The 8457-nt window shown below is 43.5% G+C and overlaps 1 protein-coding gene across 1 annotated transcript in view; it reads left to right on the forward strand.

Moving 5' to 3' along the window:
* Positions 1 to 8457, forward strand: part of LOC135932628 (uncharacterized) — a 305408-nt gene that overhangs the window by 179935 nt on the left and 117016 nt on the right. The gene's annotated exons all lie outside the window — the stretch shown is intronic.

The raw sequence follows: 8457 nt of genomic DNA on the forward strand, positions 1-8457 counted from the left end.
ATTTAGGTAGACCTGTAAAGATGCTGGTACAGTAATCAAGCCTGCTAAAGATGAATGCATGGACTAGTTTTTCCAGGTCCTGTTGATTGTGTTATTGTCTTAATGTGTTTTTCTAAGTTTAGGTCTGTATCCATCAGTACACCCAAATTTCTCGCCTGGTTTGTGGTTTTTAGGTGTATAGATTGAAGATCTCTGGTGACCTGTAATCGTGCGCATTGATTGACTGGATGATTAACTTATAGTCGGGCAGACGGCAAGTTGGAGCAATACGGCGATTCTGTCTGCTCCAGATTTTAAGGTTTTATTTAGAGGGCTGATGTGGAGGAGACTGGGGGCGCCTTGGTGGTGGGTCTTCTTTTAGTTTATTAGTGTGAGAGTGTGCTGCACTTGTGTCTTGGTGTGTTTTCCCTTCTTTTTTTGAGTTTGTGTGTGGCATCCCTGCCCCTCCACTAGTAAGCCTCGGCTCTGAATACCTTTTTTAAGCATATTTCTACATTGCTATTTATGATTGTGCTTATATACGTTGTTTTAAATAATTATTAATAAATTGTCAAACTGTTTTATCATTGAACCTCGCCTCTGTACTGAGTATAGCGAATCTAAGTGCCTTCTTGGTGATTAGTGTTACTTCCAGTATTCTCTGGGTGAAATTCCCAGAGTGGCGTTGTCTTTTAAACTGTGAATAGTGATTACTTTATTCCCACCTCGTGCTGCCACAAACTTGGCATTTGTCGACAGGATATACTCTTTACAAACAGAGACGTGTGTTCCTTTGTTTTTTTGTTTTGTTTTGTTTTATTATCTGGTGTAATGTAAACCATTTTTTATTTATTTTGTACAGGATAAAAGCAAAGCAGCAGCTACTTTGGTGTAGGGTTCCACAGCTGTGTTACAGAGATGGAGGAAGAGTTACAGGAACTCAGGGACTTGATTGCGCAGCTAAAAGCAGACAAAAAGAGGCTGCGTCAGGAGAGGGCTGTTGGGTCAGGTAGTGCTACACCTTCTACTTCAACTGCATCATCTGTTAACCCCCCAACTGCTAGTGTCACTGTAGCAGAGAGACTAGTTTTTGTGCTACAATCAGGTCCCAGTTACGGAAGAGGATAGGCCCAAGACTGCCCTCTGTACTCCTTTTGGCCTATTTGAGTGGAACCGAATGCCATTTGGGCTCTGTAATGCCCCTAGCACCTTACAGAGACTAATTCAACGCCTTTTAGAATAGAATAGAATAGAATGCCTTTATTGTCATTATACAGTTGTACAATGAGATACAGAGCATCTCCTACTCAGTGTAAACAAATGTGGGGGGGGGGGGGGGGGGGGTGTACAGGTCTGCAGCGCTTTATACATATGGACAGTATTAACATAGGGAAGAAGATGTGTATATATAAAATGTACAATTTACAAGCCGTAAACAATATGTGATAAATAGTGTTATGTATGTACAGTTGAGTTATTGCACATGGGATTGGTATAAATAGTGTTATGTATATACAGTTATTGCACATAGAATTGGTATAAATAGTGGTGGTCCATAGAGGAAGTGGGAAGTGGGGGGCTGTGTTATCGGTGCATGTGTGAGTTCAGGGTGGTTATCGCTTTGGGGAAGAAACTGTTTTTGAGTCTGTGGTTTTTAGTGTTGATGCACCTGTAGCACTTCCCTGAGGGAAGCAGGCTGAACATGTTGAAACCAGGGTTGGAGCTGTCCTTGATAATGTTTGCTGCTCTGCTGAGGCAGCGGGAGGAATAAATGTCCATCAGGGAGGGGAGAGGGCAGCCGATGATCTTTTGTGCTGTCTTGACCACACTCTGAAGCCTCACTCTATCTGCCTTGGTGCAGCTGCCGTACCATACTGTGATGCAGTAGGTTAGCAGGCTCTCAATGGATGAGCGGTAGAAGGTCAGCAGCAGGTTGGAGTTCAGCTTGTACTTCCTGAGGACTCTCAGGAAATGCAGCCGCTGTTGGGCCTTCTTGATGACCGCTGAGATGTTTTCCGCCCAGGAGATGTCAGCAGAGATGAGGACACCAAGGAACCGGAAGGTGTGGACCCTCTCCACACACTCCCCGTTGATGTTGAGGGGGGCCAAGTCAGTGCTGTGTCTCCTGAAGTCAACAATGAGCTCTTTGGTTTTCTTGGTGTTCAGTGCCAGGTTGTTTTCTGAACACCATGCTGCCAACTTCAGGACTTCCTCTCTGTACTCTGCCTCGTCTCCCTTCGAGATGAGTCCAACTACCGTGGTGTCATCAGCAAACTTGATGATGAGATTGTTGTTGTGGGTCGGACTGCAGTCGTGGGTGTAGAGAGAATACAGGAGGGGGCTCAGCACACAGCCCTGTGGGGAGCCGGTGCTAAGTGTGCGAGTGGAGGAGAGATGAGGGCCGAGTCTCACAGTCTGGGGCCGGTTTGTGAGGAAATCCTTTATCCAAGCACATGTGAGAGGAGGGAGGCCAAGAGTGACCAGTTTGTTGATGAGGATGTCCGGGATGATAGTATTAAAGGCTGAGCTGTAGTCCACAAAGAGCATTCAGACGTAGCTCTGCCGCTGCTCTAGGTGACTCAGCACAGCGTGGAGGGCTGTGGCGATGGCGTCTTCTGTGGATCTGTTTGCACGGTATGCAAACTGGTGGGGGTCGAATTCTGGGGGGAGGTAATCCTTGATGTGTTGAAGGACTAGTCTCTCAAAGCATTTCATGATTACCGGTGTGAGGGCCACAGGGCGGTAATCATTCAGGCTGGTGATGGAAGACTTCTTCGGCACTGGGATGATTGTGGCTGATTTTAGACAGGATGGGATGGCTGCCTGATCCAGTGAGAGGTTGAAGAGTCTGGTGAAGATGAGGGTGAGCTGGTGTGCGCATGCTCTTAGTACCTTGCCAGGTACTCCGTCTGGACCGGCCGCCTTTCTGGGGTTCACTGCTAGGAGCACACGTCTGACATCGTGCTCCGTTACAGTGAGTGGAGCGGTGCAGGAACCAGGTGAGGATGAGGATGGGAGCAGGGCTGAAGCAGATGAGTGTTGCTGTTGTGGTGTTTCAAAGCGGGCGAAGAAGCTGTTTATTTCCTCTGCCAGCTGCACACTCGAATTCTCTGTTTTCGCAGTGCTGCCTCTGTGGTTGATGATGTCTTGCATTCCCTGCCACACCTCTCGTGTGTTGTTGCTGGACAGGTGGGACTCAATGTTCCTTTTGTGGTCTGACTTGGCTTTTTTAATCCCCCTTTTCAGGTCAGCTCGAGCAGCCCTGTACAGAGCTCTGTCACCTGACCTGAAGGCGGCATCACGGGCTTTGAGGAGTGAGCGGACCTTGCTGGTCATCCAGGGTTTTTGGTTTGGGAAAACCCAAATGCTTTTGTCCACAGTCACATTTGCAGTACAGAACTTGATGTAGTCCAGTACTGATCCTGTGAAAGTTTCTAGGTCCTGGTGTTCAAATATGTCCCAGTCTGTCTCAACGTCGTTGACAGGCTATGACAGCGTCCTTATGTGCCGACACCTCAGTTTAAGCTAGCAAAGCGGCGTGGCTGATGTGGGGTGAAGCCACGTTAATGACAACGTGTCCAACCATTGGAGAGGTGAGCAGGACAGACGGAACAACTGACGGGAAAAGTGTGGACTTTATACCAGTTTTTAAATTGTGTTGATAGGCCACGTAAAACCAGAGTTACGATAAAAAATATCTGCAATGTTTGGTTTTCTTCCTGAATGCTGTCATTGTTTATATTTACTGCAGCAAGAAACGGTAAAAACAGCATTTTATGAGAAAAAACGCTCGAAAGCACTCTCCACCTGTGAGCAAAAACGAAACCAAAAACCCCCAACCTTTCCTATTGGTCCAAAAAAGTACTATGTCGACTGTCAACGACGTTGATTGGCTGCGTATATACGAATGTGAATCGCATTATTGGCTGGACTATGGGATAAGGTGGCATCGTTCTAATCCCATACGGGAGCAGCCAGTCACTTACTGACTAACACTGCAAAACAGAATTGTTAAAGTTTTAATTTTAAGCTCCTAGGACCTGCCGTCCACATATGTGGACATCACATTTTTGGTTATTTTGACCAAAATACTCAATTTTGCTCTACATGGGCCTGATATCCACTTACGAGGACATTATACTGCTACTGTTCTATCAAGATTTTAAATGAATATCCTCATTTGTGGCTCTTATTTTTCTTAAAAACAAAAATAAGGTAAAAAGAAAATCTGGAAATTCTTTGTTTTTACATTCATCAGGCCCCAATCAGCCCAAATATCAAAGAGAAATTAAAAATGCATGTCGTGGAAGAGTTCGGGTCTTAGGAGGTTAATTTCAATTCAGGTTAGATTTTTTTTGCGCAGAGACCGTGCCAGCAGTGCAGAAATGTGCACGTGCGCAGCTTAGAGGGAACATTGATCAGGAGCACAGCCATCAGGGTGTGGAAAGGACCCTAGCGCTTCTCCGCTCACAGTGCTACTGGCCAGGTATGTCTGCTGAGGTAGCTCGCTGGTGTCAGAGATGTGAATGTTGCCAAGTTGGAAAAGACCCCCAACCAGCAGCTCAAAGTTTCATGGGACATTTGTTGGCTTCTCGGCCAAATGAAATCTTGGCCATTGATTACACCCTGCTTGAACCTTCCCAGAATGGGCTGGAGAACGTCTTGGTGATGACTGATGTTTTCAGCAAGTATACATTGGCTGTCCCCACTCGTGACCAATGTGCTGCTACAGTGGCCCAGGTTCTCGTAACTGAGTGGTTCTCAAAGTTTGGTGTACCTGCGCGTATTCATTCTGATCAGCGTCGTAACTTTGAAAGCTCCCTGATCCAGCAGCTCTGCAAGTTTTACGGTATTGAGAACTCCCATAGTACTCCTTATCATCCGGCTGGAAATGGTCAGTGCGAACGTTTTAATAGGACTTTGCACAATTTGTTGCGGACCCTGCCAGTATCCAGGAAAAGAGACTGGAATGTATATTTGCCCCAGTTACTCTACAGCTATAACACCACTCCCCATCAGGCTACTGGGGAAACTCCATTCTTATTGATGTTTGGGCAAGAACCCAGGTTGCCAGTGGACTTTCTGTTGGGCCATTCCAGCCACTTGTACAGCTACTCCGAGTGCAGCACCAGTTCCATCTAGCTTTCTTCCTGTTCCCACTACGAGCTCTGATACAAAAAATATGGTTGTGCGAAGAACCTCCTGGTCCATGGCTGGCCAGCATTCAAACATCCATCATCTCCCAAGACCAACAGGGGAGGTGGCACAAGGGGCTGCAAACTCTATTTCTGAGCTTAGGGTACATTCTTTTAGGCCTTGGGATTAACCTGGGTGTCCTTGTAATCCATCGTCGGGGTGACGATGCAAAAAGGAGGGGTAGATTCTGGCAGGATTAGTGTTATGTCTCCGTTCAACCCACTTTCGGCCTGGCACATTAGGGGGGGTGCTACTATAAGTAGTGACCATTTGAGCGTCCCTGGATCGCTTGCCTGTGATCTCCTTTTTGGTCACCTGACTTCCCTTGGTGTTGCAGAGATCATCTGCGGGTCACCCTCCTGGAGCCTTCGTCGTAGCTGGTCGTAGCTGCAGAAGCCTCCTATGAGCCACTCTGCTTATGATTCATGATGATGACTTTATTCCCACCTCATGCTAGCACAAATACAAACTAAGCAGACACTTGTGAGGTGTGAGCATCACAGCAGATGCCTTTGTGTCAAAGTAACTGAGGATAAAACAGAAAAACATGAAGGAGATTTTTCTGGCCTAAGTTGTTGGTTTTTTTTTTTTTTTTTTTTTTTGCAGATAACCTTAAAGATATTCTGCAGTAGATCAAAAACTGAAAACCATGAATCAACATGTGAACATTACCTGATAGAGACACAGCTAAGAGTTTTGCAATTTGGCAATCTGTCACTCATTCAGCCACCTCAAACGTTTTTTGTGTGTTTGTTTTTTGTTTTACAGTTTTGGACTTTGCATTTGCGAAACATATGATATGTGTTTCTCCTGTAGGCTCAGCAGGGGTCCCTTTCAAACCGAGGGAGGGTGGCGACAGTGAACTTTTCTTGTCCATCTTCCATTGGTTTTAATTTTGCACTCCAGTATGAACACAAATCCCCCAACTCGAGGATCAACACAACATAATCTAACATACCTACACCTTAGTTTACAGATTCACTTTGTCTAGGGTTTATTTCTGGGATTTCACACAACCCAGGATTCAAATCATGAGTACATAATGTGCTTGGATTTACAACATTATGAATGAAATGTGATCTATTTGGAAGCAGCCGGCCCCCCTCCCCATTCGACGGGTTGTGTGTGAGACTTTAAATCATCAAATAAATATAAATTTTAAATTGTTATTACCCCGAGTCCTAAAGTGTGTATTTATTTTCTTACTCTTCTTATATTTATTATTTGTTTATGGAGCTCCACCACCTGCCTCTGATCCAGCGGTTAGCTCTGACACCATTCTTGCCAGTCATCCTATGACTGGGTTTTGGCATCACTCATGAAAAATAACCCGGTGCACACAGTGTTACAAGGTAAATTAATGTTTATTTAGAGTGAAGTTTTAAACAGTTTCTTCTTAGCAGCTTTCCAGCTGCACCCTTCAGTTCTATCCTGTTCTCCAGCTCTGTTTGTAACCCGGCATCCTGCTCATATACAATAGAACAGACCTTTATTATCATTTTATATGTAAAACGAAATTGTGGGAAAATATATAGAAGCATGATTAGCTTATGTAGAACAGCTGTGTGGGTGATTGTGTAATAAAAGTATAAACATGTGTTTATAAGTTACACTTGTGTTTGAATCCTGCAGCTTATCACACATTTGATTTCCATGTGGGACAACTGCAAGTGTCCAGAGTGAGGACAGACTGAGGGACCCACTGCTGCACATCATCTGTGAGGCTTTGCACCCCTGATGATCCACCAGGACAAACTCAGCAGTGTGTGAGGAAGAGCCAGCAGCAGCTGACAGATGGAGAGAATAGACAGACTGTTCCCTGTTAGGACTGCTAGGAAAGTTTAACATAACTAATTATCTGTCCTGAATCAGTCTTATTAGGTAATGTTCAAATAATTTTACCATCCCAGTGTTTTCAGTGTGAGAGAAAGTACTCAGGGCCTTCAAGTTACACACTATGAAAGGCAGCAACAAGTTTAATATTCAGAAACCTAAAGTATGTATCAGCAGCAGAATGGAGCTAAAAATAAATGTTTGTTTCAGTTCTATGAAGCTTTGAGTATTTTGGATTAGTAGCACTGCTGTGTTTGTTGCATCATATTGCTGTAATTGTTTATATGCTTTATATATTCTGAGTTGATCTATAGTGTTACATCATATTCTATAAGGATGTTATGTGTTTGTTTACTTTCTGTCCAGTTTGACCCATTTAGCAGAAGTCAGCCTGTTTAAGGCTCTGATATCTATTCTGTATGACTTAAAGCAGTTATGACATGGTCTGATTTTCTCACCCAATAAAGGAATATTTAATATATCAGTCTACTCTTCATTCTATCAGAAACAGTTATCACAGCTCGTACATTGTTTTTACACATATATGTAAGCATTAAGCCAAATGTAGTAATGCTAACATATTAAACGAACAACATTTGTCTCTTATATATAATACATCTACATATACACTGTCGAAGATACTTGTCTTTGAGTGAAGATTTAAGGTGATAGGAAATATAAATAGCTGCAACTTGAATCTTTACTGAAGCTCAGTATTTGACACACAGTTCACTCACATGAATTTCACTCACATGTGCTGTACCAGTGTACCTGCACATGTGATGTGACAATAAAAGTGATTTGAGACTTCAAACTTACTACTGTAATAACTAATAATGATTAATATAATGACTATAATATTGGCCATATCATATTTACACTGACTTTAGTCTCATGAACAACATTAACTAATTGTTATCTACTAGCTAATCTTTAAATGACTGTTCAGTACAGATATGAAGGCCAACAATCATGTTTTACAGTCCTGTGGTCTCAGCCTCAGATACTTAAATCACACAAAGCTCATGTAGAAACAAACGTGAGTCTCCAGCTCACACTGGAGTGGTGAGTTGTGAAGCGGTCCATGGTGCTAAGATGGAAAAGGGCAAAGAGCCCACTCCGGGTCAGGGACAAGTTACTGTCCCAAGTGTAGGAATGTAAGTATTCTAGCCTCTTGTTCACAAGTGTGGAGAGAGGAGCCGTTATATGTATCAGGCTGAAAACATGTTCATTTCTGTTGTGAAGTTGGACTGCAAAGTCTTAACACTGGAGTATATAGGGAGTGACTCCCTTTAGGAATGGCAAGTTAACAAAGGTTAAATTTTGTTTTAAAAGCTTTTAGGATCTAATTTACACATTAATACAGAAATACACAAAAGGGTGGAGAATATCACAAATATATTAGGGCCTTCCCCTCTTTGGTTCAGTTATCAAAATAAGGAACCAAAC

The sequence above is a fragment of the Pelmatolapia mariae genome, linkage group LG3_W (genome assembly GCF_036321145.2).
Source record: "Pelmatolapia mariae isolate MD_Pm_ZW linkage group LG3_W, Pm_UMD_F_2, whole genome shotgun sequence".
Taxonomy (NCBI): domain Eukaryota; kingdom Metazoa; phylum Chordata; class Actinopteri; order Cichliformes; family Cichlidae; genus Pelmatolapia; species Pelmatolapia mariae.